Below are 20,036 nucleotides of genomic sequence, written 5' to 3' on the forward strand. Positions count from 1 at the left end.
GACATAAAGTTCACACCAGAAACTTCTTTCTCTTGGTTGGGAATCGTAGGACACGCCCGGAAACAGAGGGGAAAGGGAAGGCCGGGAGAGAAAATATTTTCCTAAAGGTGATGACCAAGGCGTAGTGAGCTGGATCACAGAAGGATTGCTTGGGAACTCTTGATCCGACAGTTTTTAAGGAGGGAGTCAACAAGAATGACTCAGCCATGTGGGATTCATCCGGTCGAACGCCGACGAAAACAGAGACTGTGTACGTTTTCAGAACGACTTCGAAGCAGAGCGATCAGTCAAGGTGCTTTTACCGTGCCCATTTCACAGGTAATGACACCAAGTCTGGGAGGGATAAAGTAATTGCGTGAAATCCCAGATTCAGGATTCCGCCCACACTATCATGTCTGGGCGAACCCTTTCATTCCAGAGGAGTTCATCATTCTGGACCCCCGTCTCCCAGGTACAGCTCTTTATTATTTAACAGTTGTGAGATGGTCCGACATACCTCGAATGGCACACCGTCTCATGGCACCACCGGGAAAGCTGCATGAGAGAGCTAACGCTTTCCCCGGCGAGAGCCTGAGGTTCCCAGAGGAACCCAGGGTCCCAGAGGATTCCCAGGGTCCACCTCTGGTGAGAGGCTGTGCTTGGAGTCAGCCTCAGATCTCTCCGAGCTGAAGTTCAGTGATCTTCCCTCCAGACCTGTTACTTTCAGGTTTTAACCATCTTTCACAGCTCTTGGTCTCTCAAAGTGCCACGTGTCTATTGCACAGGAATGGGAGCACTCCTAGGGATAAAGACAACAACAAAGAGTCACCCGTGAGCCACTGTCCCATCTGCTACCAGTCTGATGCCTTGTCCCCAAACTGCTACATGCTTCCTCTCCCAGACAGTTACAGACTACATGAAATACTTGATATATTTGTGACTTAGCACGTAAGATTGGGGGGACTGGGTTATAAACTGTTTTCTTTTTCTTTTCAATGTTTATTTTTCAGAGAGACAGAGAGAGAGAGAGAGATTGAGAGAGAGAGAGCGCATGCGCGAGCGCATGAGTGGGGGAGGGGCAGAGAGAGTTGGAGACACGGAATCTGAACAGGCTCTAGGCTCTGAGATGTGAGCACAGAGCCCGACGCGTGGCTTGAACTCACAAACCACCATCATGACCTGAGCCGAAGTCAGAGGCTTAACTGACTGAGCCACCCAGGTGCCCCTGGATTATAAGATTTTAATAAAATCACCGTTTTAATGATTGCAAGTTTTTCCATCATAGGATATCACATAATTGTTAACAATTTAAATTCCTTTTTTTTTTTCTGTTATAAATGCTTCGATTACATTTGTGTGCATAAATCACTGTCTGAATCTCCAGCCATGTCCCCAGAGTAAATTTCTAGAATGAGACTTAGTGCTCCAAAGACTATTAATTATTTTTAAAGTTCTTTATACATAATTCCAGATTGGACTTTTTAGAAATATATGTTAGTTATTCCAATAGGTCAGATATAGCTAGCCCCAAATCAGCAATGATTTTTTTTTTTTTTTTTGACAGGGAGAGAGAGAGAACATGAATAGGAGGCGGGCCGAGAGAATGCCAAGCAGGCTCTCACTGTCAGCACAAAGCCTGATGCGGGGCTCGAACTCACGAACCGTGAGATCATGACCTGAACTGAAATCAAGAATCAGACGCTTAACTGACTGAGCCACCCAGGCGCCCCTGGATTTTTTTTTTTTTTTAATTTGAAGTGTTTGGGATTAAAATGTTACAGTTTTACTTCAATCTTCATTAAGTAGCTTTCGGGTTTTCTTATTGATGTGTCAGAGTTCTTTACATACTAAGGACATTATTGGGTTGGGTTTTTTTTTTTTTTTTTTTTTTCTGGCAAACATTACTCCCAGGTTTTTATCTGCCTTTAAAAGGAAAATAAACCCATCTCTATTTACTTGCCATCTTCTTCGTAACAAAGGATACTCAGATTGTTAACATTCAACAAATCCAGCAGCAAGAGTGGTAACAGCAAACGTTTCTTCGGGTAGAATTTGCCAGGTGGCTGGAGATTACAAGCAGAGGGGCTTGGCCGCAACTCCCAGATCTCTGATCCGGACCACAAACTTGCTGGGCTGGGCCTTCGGACGTGTTACCTCGGGGTAGGAATCCGTCCAGACAGGACGCAGCCAGGAGGAGACACAGAGAGGAGCTTTGGAGGCGGGCTGTGAGCACTGAGCGAAGAGTTGCCTTTGTTCTGCACCGAGCCGCAAGGCACGGACTGCCTCGCCCTGCTTCCAAATGAGTACAAGGAGGTGAAAAGCAGTGTAATGAAAACTTCATTTAGATGACTGTGAAATTGAAGAACTTCATTTTCATACTTTTCGGTAAATTTAAAGCGAAGAAAAGTGTTTTGAGCCCTGACATTTTCTCCCCTCAATCCTCGGGCATATTGCATTTCGAGGAAAAGCAATCCCTCGTGTCAGGTAAATCCCTTCTTTGGGGACAATAACATTTCTTTCTATATATTGGAATGGGCTGGGGCGGTGTTTCTCAATCTTGGCACGAACGGCATTTCGGGGTCTCAGTTGGAGGCTAAAGAATGAATGAATGATCCAGTAGTTTGCATTTAAATTTTTGAAGAATCGGGGATATGAGAAATTCGCCTTCCCCGCCCCCCCACCCCAGCTCAATTAATTACCGGGAGAACGATATTGGGATTGGTACAAGAAATCGTTGCCATGATGAAAACCATGCAAAAAAATGGAACGGTCTAACTTCAGAATTAACGAGCTCATGTTCACTGGAGGCATTCAAGGAGAGACTGGATTGTGCTCACACGGGAGGTGGTTTAAGACACTCACACAAAAGATGAAGGATTCAAGGTTTAAGGGTATCTTCTACCCCTGAAAGGCTATAAATCTGTGCTTCTTGCTGTCTTCCTTTTTAAATATTTTATATTCAGGAGTATTTTCCACTAGAGGAACTTATTCCTTTTAAAACAGAAGACAAACTTTTCCAGAGAACTCAAAAATCATCAGACAAACTGCAAAGCCTCGCTTCTTGGGGCTCCACAGAGAAAGCACGCTTTGAGTTAGGGACTTTCTGCAAAAACTAACGCTGTTTCCACTGGCCTAGAGCTAGAAGATTCTTCCTGATCTCTCTCAAGTGCAGTAGGGTTGACATGAGTGTGGCGGCAAATTCAGTTGAGGGGAGGGGAAGACCCACTGTGTGTGTGTGTGTGTGTGCGTGCACGCGAGCGGGCATGCGCATGAATGCGTGAGCGTAGGGATACTGAGCTCTTACGCAGTTTCCATAATTAGCGCTACAGATCTTAAAAAAAAATTTTTTTAATGTCTGTTTCTGAGAGTGAGGAGACAGAGCCCGAGTGGGGGAGGGGCAGAGAGAGGGAGACACAGATTCTGAAGCAGATCCAGGCTCCGAGCTGTCAGCCCCCAGCCCGACGCCGGGCTCCAACTCATGAACCCTGAGATCATAACCTGAGCGGAAGTTAGGTGCTGAAGCGACTGAGCCACCCAGGTGCCCTTAGTTCTTTTTTTTTTTTTTTTTTTTTTTAGCGTTTTTATTTATTTTCGAGAGAGACAGAGCACTCGCGTGGGATTGGGGGAGGGGCAGACAGAGGATCCCAAGCAGGCTCCACGCTGACAGCAGAGACCCTGATGCGGGGCTCGAACTCATGAACTGCGGGATCACGACCTGAGCCGAAAGTCCCATGCTTAACGGACTGCGCCAGCCAGGCGCCCCCCACGCTACAGATCCTTTTTTTGAGATTCCGGGGCTACTCTGAACTGAGATCTAGTTTTTTGGAGCCTTGGATCTTCCGGGGGGCTGGATCCTTTTCTTCATCCCACTAGAAGGCATGGCTCAGCCAAAGACATGAATAAGCTGGAGCCACGGCTCAACAGGGGCCAAAGGTCAGCAGTTGCCATGGGTCAGGAGGCACAAGGGGTGGACAGAAGCCATGGATGGAGAAGAGCTCTGGGTCCGTAGAAGCCCTGAGTTAGCATGAGCCGTGAGTCAGCAGAGGCCGCAGGTCAACAGGAGACGTGGTTCAGTAGGAGCTTTTGTTCATCACACACCACGGGTCAGTAGGAACCATTGTCAGCAGAAGCCATACATCAGCCGGACAGGGTTAGCAGGTGGACGTGGGGCAGAGGCCACAAGACACGTAGAAAGAGGGCAGCACCAGACGCTGAGGTGACTGACGCCAAAGGAGAGCAGACGCCATAATCAAGCAGAAACTACAGAGGGGCGAGAAGCTAAGTAGAGAGCATGTGACAACATTATCAACGAAGTACAGAGAATAAGTAAATCCTCACCATCATAGGGGAGGGGACAACGTGTTTCCGAGAGCATGTCAAGCTACCCCAGCGGGCGCAGGAGCATTGAACCCCGAACAACATTCTGGCGTCTGTGAGAACTGCCAGTTCGGAAACAGAGTTCTCATCTTTCCTCATTTTCCAGGCATTCTTATCACAAACCTACACTACACACGATTTCTCTAGGTTGGATGCCTAGAAAGAGAAATTCTCGAGATACGGGATGCAAGCTTGTTGTTTAAGGTTCCTGATACGTGCTGCAAAATTGCTTTTCAAAGATGTTGAATCAATTTGTTCTTTCCCACCTTCTCGTTAAAGTACTCATGAAAATGCATCCTTAAAGATTCAAAGTTTTAAGGGGGCTGGAAAGCTATTAGTACTGCTCTCTACAAGGAGGAATTTCCGGTACAAAATTTCAGATAGATGCTTGATGTGTAGGGTGTGAGGGCAGAGGAGATTGATACTTGCCATTCTGCCTGTGTACCTCTTACCGTGTAAGTCAGAATTCTTTGGACTTTCAAGAGAAAGAATCCAATTCAGTTGAAACTGCCTGAGCGCAACAAAATAATTTATAGGAGCACATGGCTTGAAAAGTCATGTGGTAGCTTTCAGGTATGGCTGGATCCAGGAGCTTGATGTCAGTCAGGGCAACCGTATTTACACTTTTTTGTTGTTGTTTGGTTGGTTTGGTTCTAGGTGATGTTCAATTTATGACTGACTTATTATTATTATTATTCATTATTCAATTTATTGTACAAAGTTATACATTCGCGGAATCAGCTCTTCCTTGAAGTGGCGTTTAGCTTTCCAACCTTATTACTCTGTTTACAAGACACTCACTTTGTGTCTGCTCGCTTGTTTGTTTTATGATTTAGTATCTTCAGGTAGAAGACAGTATTTCAAGAAGAGTTAAACCTCATCTACCCTTCCGGAGATGGATGGCAGACAATAAAAACCTGCACAGACCCAATTGCCTTCAGAAGTAATCCAAATTTATAACTTGCCATTTAAGAACTTCCACTGTGGATACCAAGCAGCCTTTGCAATTTGTGCCCCTTCAAGTCTCACATGTCCCCACCAATCCGAGTGTCTTGTCAACGGTTGTTTCTTTCCTAGTCTTGCCTTTGCCTTCGTGGCTTTCTTGGTCTGAAAAGGGCGGGTCTTCCCACGTACTTAAATCTAATCCAACCAGGCCTTAGCCCAGTGCTACCTTCCCTGTTAAAGATGTCTCCTAACCTCTGCTGACTCAAGTCCCTACTTTCTTTGTGTTAGTCATTAACATAGTCTGCCCTCAGGGATAGTTATTCCTGCTCTTTACTCCTCTTGGAATTGTGACTTCATGAGGGCTGATACCGTGCCCCTCTGTCCTTTCCTTTTTATGGAGATAAAAATGGTATATAGTGTTATGCAACGATGACTGTAGCTCATTGAACATTGATACAGAGCGATCACCATCGTCAGACTGGTTACCACCCGTCACCGTGCAGGTGAGTCGTATCTTCTACCTTCTACCTTAACTCTGGTGGTTGACAGCTCTGATTGGCCAGATTGGGCCCATGACACGTGCCCACTCTTGGAGCCCGATGTTGAGCGGAATCCGAGCAGCCCCCCCCTCCCCCCCCCAGCTACCTGGCTTGAAAGACTTACGGTTTTTGAACGCAGGCCAAGTAGGCAAGTTGAAACAGACGTCCACAAGGCCCGTCTTACGGACACGGGGGCTTCAGGACACGCTTCAACTGGGTAGAAGCTGCTCCCGAAATTGTTCAGCGTGGCTTGGGCACTCTTATCGGTTATGTCCATCTCGGACATGTTCTAGAACCTCGACCATAATCCTATAATTTTCAGCGTGACAATGGTGCAAAGGCTGCGGAGAGAAGGAATGGACTCGTCTGTCACATCGTAGATGCAGGGTCAACTGAGATAAAAGTCTATGCCTGGAACAGCCGTAAGTACAATGGATGAAAACTTCTTCGAAGCATCATTTTGAAGCTTATTTATTTATTTTGAGAAAGAGAGACAGCATGCAGGAGGAGACAGAGGGAGAGAGAGAGAGAGAGAGAGAGAGAGGGAGAGAGAATCCCAAGCAGGCTCCGTGCTTTCAGTGCAAAGCCTGATACAGGGCTCAGTCTCTCAAAGCGTGAGATGACCTGAGCTGAAATCAAGAATCTGACGCTTACCCGACTGAGCCACCCAGACGCCCCTAAGCATCATTTTAAGTAAGAGCGTAATAATCTGCTACTCTAGTGGGGAGGTGAAGCTTGGGAAACACGGTTTTCTATGGCACAACATCCAGGGGTTTTCTGTTGAGAACAGCCTGGGTCCACCCGAGCAGAGCAAACGCCTCTCCCCAGCCCTCCCCTGTGGCCCCGCTGGACGACGGGTCACCAAGTTTTGATTGAATTCAGGCCCTTCTAATATCTCTCAAAGCAGAAACAACTGTCCCCAGATGCTCAGGAAATTCGAAACCATCCCTCCTCCTGACTTGCTCTTCTCCTGCATAAAGGCATTTCCAGAATATCACATGCTCCTGAAAATGTACTTCCTTGTGTGTGAAACCTGTTAACGGTTCCCCCGAGAAGTGTCTGAACGCGTAACGGGTGCCCAGGCTCCTGGTGTCAGAGCCATGATGGAGGGGATTTACTCCCCAAGGCAGCATACATTCTAAGAACTTCCACGAGACGACCCCAGGAAGCAGTCGGTGTGAACTCCGGGCATCTGTGGTTGGGAAACCACTGTCCGTAAAAACTCGGTCTTCTCTTTCCTCGTGGCCCCACCTCTGGGGTGAGAAATGAGCCTCCTACAGACTGCTCGTCATCTGTTTCTCTTCCTCCTTCCACAGAGTCCGCCTCTCAAGGGGATCCAAATCCGTCCTCGCGGGCCTCACCGGTTGGTGGGGGGCACAGGCGTCTCATTAAGCCACGGCGACACAGTTCGAGAAGTACTAATTATAAGGATAGTCAGAATGCTGGAGCGCTTTAGAATGAGATAAAGAAAATTTGCCCGGGAGATCTAGAAATCTTCGCAAAAGAGGAAGCATTCAAATCCAGTCCTAAAAGAACAGGAGTTTGCCAAGCAGAGATGAGATTGGCTAACAATTAAAAAATAAAAACAAAGCTGATATTTGGCGGGAGCCCAGTGTGTCCCAATCGCTATTCTAAGTGTTTCCGTGTATTTGTGTGCATTACATGAACCTCCCGTACAGGATTTGCACGTACGACCTCATTCGATCCTTACGACAACCATAAGAAGTGGGTGTTGATATTATCCCCATTTCGCAGATAAGAAGACTGAGGCCCGAGAGGTGATTTGCCTCAGGTAATACTGAAAGTATGCGGTAGACCCAAGATTCCAACCCAGGCATTTGAACTCTGGAGCATAGGAGAAATATGATGAAAGTCATGAGGGTATTGTGGTGATTTACAAATATGTCCTTCCCTTGGGGCGCCTGGGTCGCTCAGGTGGTTAAGCGCCGGCTCAGGTCATGATCTCGCGGTTCATGAGTTTGAGCCCCACGTCGTTTGAGTTTGAGTTTCAGTTTGAGTTTGAGCTTTGTGTCTGCGCGGTACCTAGGCAGCCAGTATTTGGGGCGCTGAAGCCCAGAGTGTACAGAGAATCACAAAGGAAGGTCGAAGCTTCTACGATACATTGTAAGTTATTTTGCAAGCAAGCTCACAGGGCCTACTTGCCAAAAACAACTGTCTCCTTCTCCAATCCTGACCCTTCCCACACCTAGTCAGAACATGCTTCCATTTCAAGAACTTCTTGTCGATGCTACTGTATAGCTTCTATTATGGCACTCTTTGCTTTGCAGCCATTTCTGGACATGATTTTCTTCCCAAGCCCCTGGGACGCTGGCCCACGTTCTATTCATCTTTCTCCTTGCATACGATCCTTTGGTCACTGCAGGAGCCCCATCAATGTTTGGGGGATAAAAGCATCCCACTCTCAAACCACATGGCTGATGGGCTTTTATTCAATTTCAGCCAACGGGCTGTTTTCTTGACTTCGGCTTGGAGTACGATGTCTGTGAGCAGGACAGCCTGAGACCCAAGAGGCAAATTAGGTGGGGACGGGGCAACAGCCAGAGATAGGGATGTTCCTGGTGGCAATCTAAGGCCGGCCACCAAGGGGGATGCCCATCAATTTGAGCTATCGTTTCTAGGTAACATGTGAATTCGTTCCTCTTTCCTACCCTGCTCTCGACTATGTCCTCCGTTCCTGCACATTGAATATGTTTGATGCATATTTGCTGAATGAAAGATGGCTGGTGTAGAAGATAATTTTAATGTTCATGATACCCAAACTCCCCAGGCTATTCCTATAGAGATAAGGAGTTGGGTCTCATTTAAGAGGAGCTTTATAGGTAAAGAAGGACTCCACCCACAAGAGGTCAAGGGCAGGCACATCCTAGGCATGAGTAGACGCTCGGAAAGGGTTCAGGGAAGTAAAACACAAATAAAAGGAGAACCCCGACCATGTCAGTTGACATAGGAGACACCTGCTATTATTGTTATTTTTAGCTATCTATTAGTTTCTTCTTCTTTTATTAATAGTCCCCTGAGTTCCACTGGTGAACCACCCTTCTGCTAATTCTTACTCTATATAATTTGAATGGAGTCAACTCTCTACACCTGGATCTTGGGAAGGACATGCATCCTGGCCCTGGCCCATAGGGGCTCTGTATTCTCCTGGTAACGGTGATTGGTTCAGGAATGAGCATGTGACTCAGAGCCAATGAGAATCAGAGGGACTTTTGCAGCTACCACGGGGAGAGAACTTTACCTCTTTCCTGGTGCCCTGGAATCTGGTGGGAGTTGACTTCAGAGATGCTAGCATTTCTCTTGGAACCAAGTGGTAGGATTTGAGAATGAAGCCCGCAGAGTGGAAGTCAGAGACTGGAAAGAATATGAAGCAGAGTTCTGAGGACACAATTTTGGACTCTTCAGGAGCCATATCTCTAAATATCTCTGGGTTTTTAAGTTAGATATGCCAAATTGTCTTTTTATCTTAAGCCAGCCCGATGGGGTGCCTGGGTGGTTCAGTGGGTTAAGCATCCACTTAAGCTCAGAACCACGTGATCTGAGGGTTCATGAGTTGGACCCCTCATTGGGCCCTGTGCTGACAGCTCAGAGCCTGGAGCCTGCTTCAGATTCTGTGTCTCCCTCTCTCTCTACGCCTCCCCAGCTTGTGTGCTGTCTCTCTGTCTCTCTGTCTCTCAAAAATAAAAAAAAAAGAATTCAAAAAAATTTTTTAAGCCGGCCTGAGTTTAGTTTTCTGTCACTTCCCACGTTAAGACCCTGACCCAAGTGACTGCCTTTGGATATTATTTCAGTAGCCAAGCCTCCCACCCCAGGGTACACAAATTATCAGACTCAAGGCAGCAAGATTGAGCCATCTTCCACCGATTATTTTCCTTACTTTCACAACTTAATAAGAAAGGTTTTTTGCCTTATTTATTCAGCGATATAAGTCCAATATATTTTTCCAAATGGTTCAGCAATTATCTCCAAAATATTATCCCCACAAATGTGAAATGCCACTTTTATCATATTCTAAATTTCCATATAGTTTTCTTTGGGGTATTTCTAGACTTTCTGGTCTGTTCCATTGATCATGTATTCCCTTGTCATCAATTTACCGTTTTATAATTTAGCTTCATAATACGTATTAGTGTCTGTTGCATGTTCGTTACCCACCGGCTCTCCCCCCACCCCCATCCCCCCACCTTGAAATTCTATTCTGTTTCTGGCATGGTATTCTAACAGATGAGAACTAGAAATGTAGCATCAAAGTCCAAAGAAATCCAGTTGGGATCGTGAACATTAATAAAAGGAAACCTCATCCAGAATGAATTTGGGAGCTCGGCATGGGGAGTTTTCACACCCAGCACCAACTGCAGACCCTACAAGAAGAGAGGAAATTTGGACCATGCAGTGGATTCCAGTTTATCATCCGAGCAGGAGGAAGGCAGGCTTTCTCCTTGCCTGGCAAGAGCCCAGCCAATGAGAGATAGTCACAGCTCAGCCAATGAGAAGCCACTACAGTTTGAACTCCCAGTTTCGTCCAATGGACTTTTACTTTACAACAGCCCCTCCCTCTCCCCGCCCCCCCCCCCCCCCCCCCCCCCCGCCCCATAAAGGAGCAAAGCAAAGTCCTCTGCTTTGGTCTCCAGACTTGCCTATGGTTTTGTGGGTGCTTGCTTATTCTGGGTTGCAATTCTCAACTTTCCCCAAATAAACCCAATTTGGGGCCGGTAAAATAATGGGTAGTTTTATTTTTAAAGTTAATAGGATCAAGATAGGGGATAACTGGAAATAAGTGAGTCTTTCTGTTCAGGACTTAGATGTATATTTTTCATTTGTCTAAATCTTTGCAGACGTCTCAGTAAATTTTTATAACCTCATCTCATTGAATAAAAACAACGCCCAAACCAAAAAATAGCTATTCTTCTGGCGCTTAGGTCATTCAATTCGGACACTTTATTCCTTCCACATCCCCTTCATCTAATGACATTCTGGACTTTATTTATTTAATCCCCCACGCCCACCCCGCAATTTTAGTGAGATATAATTGACATACAGCTCGCTGTAAGTTCAAGGTGTATAGCGTAATGACTTGATGTTCGCATATCGTGAAATGATTACCACAATGAGTTTGGTCAACATCCGTCAAACTCATGTAGATACAGAAAAGGAAACGGTGGAAAAAATGTTTCTTTTCCTTGTGATGAGAACGCTCTTAACAACCTTCCAATATACCTACAGGTGTGGGAGCTATGGTCATCATGGTGCATATTACATCCCTGGCATTTATTTATCTTCTAACTGGAAGTTTGCACTTTTTGACCCTCCTCCTTCCCCTCCTCCTCCTCCTCCTTCTTCTTTTTCTTCCTCCTCTCTGTATCTTCTACCTCTATTTTTATCTCCCTCCCTCCTTCTTCTGTTCTTGTTCTTGTTCTCTCCCCTTCTCGCTCTCCCTCTATCTTGCCCTCCCTCCACCCTCCCTCCCCTCCTCTTTCCTCCTCCCCCTCAGCAGAGTGAAACGGGAAGCCAGCTGGCCATGCAGAAATGTCATTTGCAGAGTACCAGTTCCAGCTTCTGGTGACCTCAAAGCTGAGACAATGGCTTGACAATTGAAATGACTCGTTTGCTCTCTTTCTATCCACCGTCCCCACCTGTGTTCACCTCCTTATGTGTCCAGCTTGGGGGTACTTACCCAGCACTTCAGTTACCCTGCGGCTGATATCATAAACTCAGCTGCTTCCAAAAAGCGGGTGGCCGTCCCTGAATACCGGCCCACTCTGCCCGTGTGCCCTCCTACGACTCTCGGGGCAGCCCGCTTCTCCATGCTCCATGCTTTAACTCTTCTCCACTCACCAACGTCTGCACCAATCCTCCTGCCTTCTCTGCTGTCTGCATGAGAAAGGCGGGGTTGCCCTGTGCGAGGGCAGCCCCTGCTCCCGTTCTCTGGACCCCATCCCCTTCTTCTTTTTGGAAATTTCATGAGTCACCTGTCCCCAGCTCCAGTCCGTACCTCTGCTCTCTCCCTCTTTGCCGGGTCCCTTGCCTTTGGCTTTAGTTAAATTCAAATTTCAATTCGCTGATTTTTAAAAATAATTACATTCAGGGGCGCCTGGGTGGCTCAGTCAGTTAGGCGTCCGACTTCGGCTCAGGTCATGATCTCATGGTTTGTGGGTTCAAGCCCTGCGTCGGGCTCTGTGCTGACAGCTTGGAGCCTGGAGCCTGCTTCGGATTCTGTGTCTCCCTCTCTCTCTGCTCCTCCTCCACTCATGCTCTGTCTCTGTCTCTCAAAACTAAAAGAAAACATTAAAAAAAAAAAAAGAATTACGTTCAGCAAAATGGTACAGCTTGCTTAGAAAACAGGTTGGCAGCTTATTATAAAATTAAACATGCATTTGTTATATGACTCAATGACTCAGCATATCCCAGTCCTGGATATGTTCGCAAGACAGAGGAAAACTTACGTACACATGGAAACCTGCGTGTGAATGCCTACCTCTCTTCATAATTGTCGAGGTGGGAAACGATACAAAGGCCCTTTAGCTGATGGATGGATAAAGCCACACGATGGGCTACTACTCAGCAACCAAAAGGGATTGAAATATTGATACACACGACATGGATGAATCTGAAGTGCGTTGTGCTGAGTGGAGGAAGGCAGCTGCAGAAAGGGGTCCGCTGTACGATCCCCTTTATGTGACATTTTGGAAGAGGTGAAATTATGAGGACAGAAAACCGATCGGTGATTCGTTGCCATCAAGAATCCCTTTGAAATTTACATAGAGGAGCCTCTTCCACTTAAAACAAACAAGGAAACAATCCCACAAAAAGCTCTTTTGGCCCTCGCCCTCCACCCTACATTATTGCCAGTATACTCTGACTTCCACAGGAAATTTTATTAAAACAGTTGTCTGGGGGCACCCGGGTGGCTCAGTTGGTTGAGCATCTGACTTGGGCTCTGGTCATGATCTCACGGTTCGTGGGTTCAAGCCCTGCGTCCAGCTCCACACCGGTAGGTGCCTGCTTGGGATCCTCTCTCTCTGCACCCCCCCTTCCTCTCTCTCTGTGTCTGTCTCCCTCAAAATGAATGAACTAAAAAGTTGTCTGCATTCATTTTTTTCTATTGCCTCTCATTCCATCATCCTTTCAGCCAACTTTACCCCTGCTTTTACGTTACCCAATTCGTTAGATACCCAGTTCGTTGGATGTTGCATCTCCCACATCTTCATTTAGTTTAGGGATGAATCTCCCTGCCGAGACACTGCAAAGGCAGGTACCATGCTTAGTCCGTCTTGCGGTGGCCCCAGGCTATAGAGCCGTGGCCCAAAGAAAGACCCCGGGAACGTTTCTGGAAAGTAGCTTTGGAACCGGTCGCTAGCAAAGGTGGAGCTGTCCCAAGTTTTCAGAAAAATTCCGTATCTCACCTGCTTTGCGCTTTATAATGCTTCCTCATAAAGACCTCTCCTCCATACATCCTCCACCGTCGACGAACGAGACAAAAATGAGTCACGATTGCACAAAAGCTAACAACGTCCACTTATTTGCTTAATCTTTGCCCCTCTAAATATATTTCCCAGAAGGGTGGACTTCTTTTATTGGACCTTGAAAGGGATGTCTTTTCCTCCCCTGGAATGGATTCCGATTCTGGATTTATTGCATGTTGTGTGTATCTTCTTTGATTGATTGGTGCTGAACAGCTGAGCAGCAACATTACTAATTATCTTCAGGATGTAATGCAGTTGAAGAGTCATTAAGGACTCTCTAAATTTGGAAAGCATCCACTGCCAAACAAAGGGCCTCTCTTCTCGCCTCAGCCGGGAGGAGAATGCACAATCAGGTCCCCGGGGCCCTCTTTGACTCAACTTGGGTTTCATTTATGTTCTAGGGACTCCAGTAAAGGAGGGCAGGCCCCTAATTTTGCCCAGCGACAAAGATGAAGAGGAATTCTGCTGAAATGCCAACAGTTTATTTTTATCTGTTCCTTACTAAGAACTTGGTAATGTTTCTCTCTTGTAGGGCACTGGGCTGCTACAGGGCAAATAGATAGGCTTGCCTTAAATCGCAAAGCAGAGCCAGTGGGATGGGAGGGACCGAAATGTTTCCTTCCTCCATCAGCCTTGCCTCCGATGTTTAAAACCCACGGTTGAATATGTAGTGAATATCTTATGCAGTTAAGGAACTGTGACCCAATAAAAAAAGAAAACCCGAGTGGGAGGGGAAAACGCCTTGAACCTGACCTACCGACTGAGATCACGCATGCCAAGTACTCAGTACAGTGTCCGGAATAAAAAAGGACTCAGTCAAGAGTAGCCCTTACGGCTCTTCCTAATGATTGCTGGAGATTGCCTTGGAAAATTTTTGTTGAACATCTGTTTGGTGTTAGGGTCCTGTGCTAGATGTTAGGGATGCAGGGTTGAATTGTCATGATCCCTGCTCTCAAAAGGCTCATGGGATCAGGGCAATGCATTCCTCAGAGAGAGCATGAAAATGGAACATCGCATTAACAAGGGGGCTGAGGATTATATGACAGTGGCCAGGGAGCAGTTAGCTGTGCTGTGGGGACCGACGGGATCAGGAAGAACATTTAGGGCTTTGCCAGGTGAAGAACGAGGGGCTGATAAGACCACATGGAAAAGGCAAGGTGACATGGGGAAAGAAAAAAAAAAAACAGAATAACAGGGAAAAAGTAATAAGTTCAGTGTTTTCAGAGCATAGATTTTTATGGAGGAGCATAGAAGAAAATGGGTTTGGGAAAATGTCCTAAAGGCTGGAATGCTATGCCTAGGTGGATGGACTTAATCTTATTTAACAAACAAACTAAGAAACCAAGGGCAGATTTCTAAACAGGAACACAATAAAATTGACTTTTTATTCATTGGGGCGCCTGGATGGCTCAGTCAGTTGAGAGTCTGACTCTTGATCTCAGCTCGGTTCTTGATCTCAGGGCGGTGAGTTCAAGCCCTACGTTAGGCTCTGCGCTGGGTGTAGAGCCTACTTAAAAAAAAAATAAGGAAAGGAGGGCACCTGGGTGGCTCAGTTAAGTGTCTGACTCTTGGTTTCAGCTCAGATCACGAGCTCACAGTTTCATGCGTTCAAGCCCTGCATAGGGCTCTGTGCTGACCGCTCAGAACGTGTTTGGAATTCTGTCTCTCCCTCTCTCTCTGCCCCTCCCCTCCTTGTTCTGTCTCTGTCTCTCTCAAAAATAAATACATAAACTTAAAGAAAGAAGGAAAGAAGAAAGAAAGAAAGAAAGAAAGAAAGAAAGAAAGAAAGAAAGAAAGATACATTCACTGATAAAAAGGACAAGGGTTGGCAAACCATGGCCTATGGGCCAAATTCAGTCCCTCGTGTTTTGATTTTACATCTCATGAGCTAAGATTTTTTTCTTTTCATTTTCAGATGGTTGAAAATCAACCAAAAGAAGAAGAATATTTCACGGCACATGAAAATTATGTGAAATTCAAATTTCAGTGTCTAAAAATAAAGTCTTATCAACAATAGCCAAAGTGTGGAAAGAGCCCAAATGTCCATCGATGGATGAATGGATAAAGAAAATGTGGTATATATATATATACAATGGAGTATTACTCGGCAATCAAAAAGAATGAAATCTTGCCATTTGCAACTATGTGGATGGAACTGGAGGGTATTATGCTAAGTGAAATTAGAGAAAGACAAAAATCATGACTTCACTCATATGAGGACTTTAAGAGACAAAACAGATGAACATAAGGGAAGGGAAACAAAAGTAATATAAAAACAGGGAGGGGGACAAAACAGAAGAGACTCATAAATATGGAGAACAAACTGAGGGTTGCTGGAGGGGTGGTGGAAGGGGGGATGGGCTAAATGGGGAAGGGGCACTAAGGAATCTACTCCTGAAATCATTGTTACACTATATGCTAACTAATTTGGATGTAAATTTTTAAAAATAAAAAATAAAATTAAAAAAATAATAATAAATAAATAAATAAATAAATAATAAAGTCTTAGCGGAACACAACCACACCCATTTGTTTATGCCTTGTGCTATATAACAGAGATCATCTAAAATATTTATTATCTACACTTTACAGAAAAAAGTTTTCTGGCCCTTGGTTAAAGGATTTAATTCAGAGCAGAGGGGAGCCTGGCTGCCTTAGTTGGTGAAGCACGTGACTCTTGATCTCGGGATCATGAGTTCGAGCCCCAGGTTGGGCATAGTGATTATTTAAAATAAATAAATAAAATATATATTTTTTAAATCAATCTATCAATCAGTCAATCGAAGCAGAGAGAAAACAGGGCAGGAAAGCCGGTGTGAAGGTCTGAGGAAAAAGACACCTCACCAGTGTTTCTCAAGCCCAAGTGATGTACAGATCCCCTCACAAAACTTCTCCAGGAGTTCTAGCGTTGATCGAATTATTTTTATTCAAATGTAAATTAAATCTTTACAAACAGACATCTTGGTAAAACTTCCTTATTCTTTTAGTTCTTATACAACTCTAAAACCAAAAGAAAACTTAAAAAGTAAATACAAAGAAAGCAAGACCAGTCAATTTCACATTAGTGTCCTTTTTTTTTAATGTTTATTTTTATTTTTATTTTTGAGAGACAGAGCGTGAGGGGGGGGGGCGGCAGAGAGAGAGAGAGAGAGGCACAGGAACTGAAGCAGGCTCCAGGCTTTGAGCTGTCAGCACGGAGACCGAAGCGGGGCTCAAAGTCATGAACCGTGAGATCCTGACCTGCGCTGAAGTCGGATGCTTAACTGAGCCACCCGGGTGCCCCTCACTTTAGCATCCTTAATTTAATGTGAGAGATGATGTTTTCCTGCCGTTTCAAGGTCCAAGGCTAGTCCCCAGATTCCTCAGAGTGTAAATTCAAGTGTCGACTGCTTTGTCTGGGAGATGACTTAATTGCCTCACAGCCTCCTCTGGGTGGCAAAGCTTCAGGAAACTTCACTCGTATAGAAGGAGAGTTGGCAACATTTTCTGTAAAGGATTAGATAATAAATATTTTAAGCTTTGTAGGCCCCTGCTGCAACTACTGAACTCTGCCCTTAGAGTTCAAAACACTCCCAGACATTATATAAATAAATGGCATGGATGTGTTCCAATAAAGCTTTATCGACAAAACAAACAGTGGGCCAGAATTTGCCACCCTTTGTTCCAGATTGTGGACTCCCACCAGGAAAGCGGAAAGTTGGTAGGATTCCTGTCCAGCTGGGGCCACACACTTGGCAGGCCAGGCCGCCACTGTGAAACGCGGAGAAATCACTGCTATAACCAACAGCAAAATGTATTTATAAAACTTTATGTATGCAGACAAGCGATAAGGTGGCTTTGGTCTGGGAACCATAGTTGGCCTACCCTGGATATACAATGGTGTCTTGGCTCAACACCTGCATGCAAACCAGCTCGGCAAGCATGATCAGGTCGCCAATTTTCTCAGCCCAGCATGTGATTTCCACCTCTGTAACCTCTCAGCCTTAAGAGGCTCAGAGATGCCTGCGGGTCGTAACCACTGGGTTCCTGCTGGGACATCCAGAAGGGACTGGTGACAGCAGACCTTGCACATTTGCCACCAGAGACTAACACATATTAACAGTCTGAGCACCACTGGTATCATGGTTCTGGAACTCTAAAATGCAGCCAGAGGGGCGACTGAGGAAGAGTTTTGTAATTTGATACTGAACGTTTTATCCATACCGCAAGGCGTTTGGGATCAGAGTTTTGAATCTCTTTGTGAAGCCCTTCTGTTTATAGAATCACATCCTACCTTTTTATCTTGCAGCCTGCCGCACCAAAGAATTAAGCTCATTATTAAGCTCATTATTATTATTATTATACTTTCATTTTAGAGGAAGAATTCATTTTGAAGGACGAAGGGCGGGGCATACTACAATTTGGATAAGAAATGGTCTTGTTTATCAGCCTTGCTGGGAAAGTAAACTTGGCCACACATTTCCCCTTACCAGGTTACTCTTCCCTTCCCAAGATAGCAGATTCAGGGAAAAGGGGAGATAAAATCCAATTCTGGTGTGTGTGTGTGTGTGTGTGTGTGCGTGTGTTTAAACTTCTCATCTTGATGAATGGACGGGTGGCTACCTACCAACCAGAAATGGAGGGTGAGTCCCCCAGTGGGGCTTTGGTTGTATTTTGGGGTTTTCTCGGACACTCTGCGTTCCTTTACTCGTAACCATGCTTCCACACGCTGTGCCCCGTGCTAAGTGCTGCTGAACACGAGATGGAACAGGGATGGAACACGAGAGGGACCTTGCCTCCAGGGAGACCGTAGTAGAGAGACCAGTGTAGGCACCACCCAAAAGGGTTAGCTTTAATTAAGTGCTTACTGTGTGCCAAGCACCATTATTATCTTCTCTTCATAGATAAGGACACGAAGACCCCTAACGGTTAAATAACTTGCCCAAGGACAGTCAGAGTTCAGTGTCAGGGTCAGGTTTTGACCCTGTTTGCCCCAGTCTTTGAGCTTCTCTACGGTCTCATACAGGGGATGAACGCCTAAAGACAACTGTATGATATTCCGACACGCTACAACACGGGAGGGCTCGAGTAGAGGCTCCGGAAGCATCGGGCCAGTGAGGCTGGTGGGCTAATGTCAGCCCATGACAGAACAAATTGCCTAGGACCCAGGACTTCCGGGTGGGACACAAAAACCCGTCTTCGGCAGCCAATGGCGTACTTTGCTAAAAATCCCATTTTAGATCACTCCGGGTTATTTTGGAGGGAAGAATGAAACAACAGTCAACCAGGCTTTCTTCCTAGAGATCCCTGTGGCTCCAAACATCACCTTCACAGTGAAAGCTGCCCAACCACCTTCTTTAGATTGCAACCTGTCCCTCCTCTCACGGTTGCTGTGGTCTCTGTTATCCCACCCTCCTCCTTTGGTTACCGTGTAACTTGCTTATTCATTCGGTTTATTGCTTATTCTTATTGTTTATTACTTGACTCCTCCCTTAGGAATCAATAAAATCAATAAGAGGACGCCTTTGGGTCTGTTTTGTTTACCAACATACCCCAGGGTCCTAAAGAGCGTCTTGTGCACAGCGAGTGCTCAACTAAATGGACGAATGAGTAAATGAACGCATGACAAAGCGTGGGTAGGAGATGGGCTGGTTGATTTTGGTGGCCCAGCCCAGCCCTGGCATTCTGCTCCCAAGTCCAAGAAAAGCATCCTCCCTTTTGGGATGCGAGCAAGTCCTCACCTGTCTAGACACCTGCCTTAGGTCTCACTGGGATTGTGCTTCTGAAGCGGACCAAACCTCCACGTTCAATAAAACTCTCATCTTCGCTCTCCTGTGCTCATCTCCATTCTGGTCCCCTGCTCTCCAGACATGGGCAGTTAAAGGAGAGAATTTAGCACACACAGCGAATATTCCCCACATCGCCATGGCAGGCAGAACAAACTGTGTGATTTGAACTGGAAATATCTTTTTTTTTTAATTCATGGGAGTGTCTTTGAGTTTGAATTAACATAATTATAAAATTTACAGGCACCCAGTGTACCTTTTCTAAGGCTTCTATAACTGATGTGTCAAACGTTACTTTTGAAAGGACTTCATAATTCAGTTACAATTTCCTCTGGGTTAAAAATTGGAGTCTGGGAACTGGAGGTGGGGAGTGAAAGCAATACATTTTTGACCACCATCCAGATGCAGGATGAATGCAGTCTGTAATAGAGGCATCCTGGTTTTCTTTTGCTCATTGTGTCAAGTCATACTCCCTTATTAGGGGGAGGACATCCCCCTTTTTTAAAAATTTTATTAACATTTATTTATTATTTTTTAAAATTTTTTTAAAAGTTTATTTATTTTTGAGACAGAGAGAGAGCATGAACGGGGGAGGGTCAGAGAGAGAGGGAGACACAGAATCGGAAGCAGGCTCCAGGCTCTGAGCCATCAGCCCAGAGCCCGACGTGGGGCTCGAACTCACGGACCGTGAGATTGTGACCTGAGCCGAAGTCGGACGCTTAACCGACTGAGCCACCCAGGCGCCCCAACATTTATTTTTTTGAGAGACAGAGAGAGAGACAGAACACAAACGGGACTGGGACAGAGGGAGAGACAGACGGACAGACAGACAGAATCCGAAGCAGGCTCCAGGCTCTGAACTGTCGGCACAGAGCCTGACACGGGGCTCGAACCCACGAACCCTGAGATCATGACCTGAGCCAAAATCAAGAGTCAGGCGCCCAAATGAC

The sequence above is a fragment of the Panthera uncia genome, chromosome E3 (genome assembly GCF_023721935.1).
Source record: "Panthera uncia isolate 11264 chromosome E3, Puncia_PCG_1.0, whole genome shotgun sequence".
Taxonomy (NCBI): domain Eukaryota; kingdom Metazoa; phylum Chordata; class Mammalia; order Carnivora; family Felidae; genus Panthera; species Panthera uncia.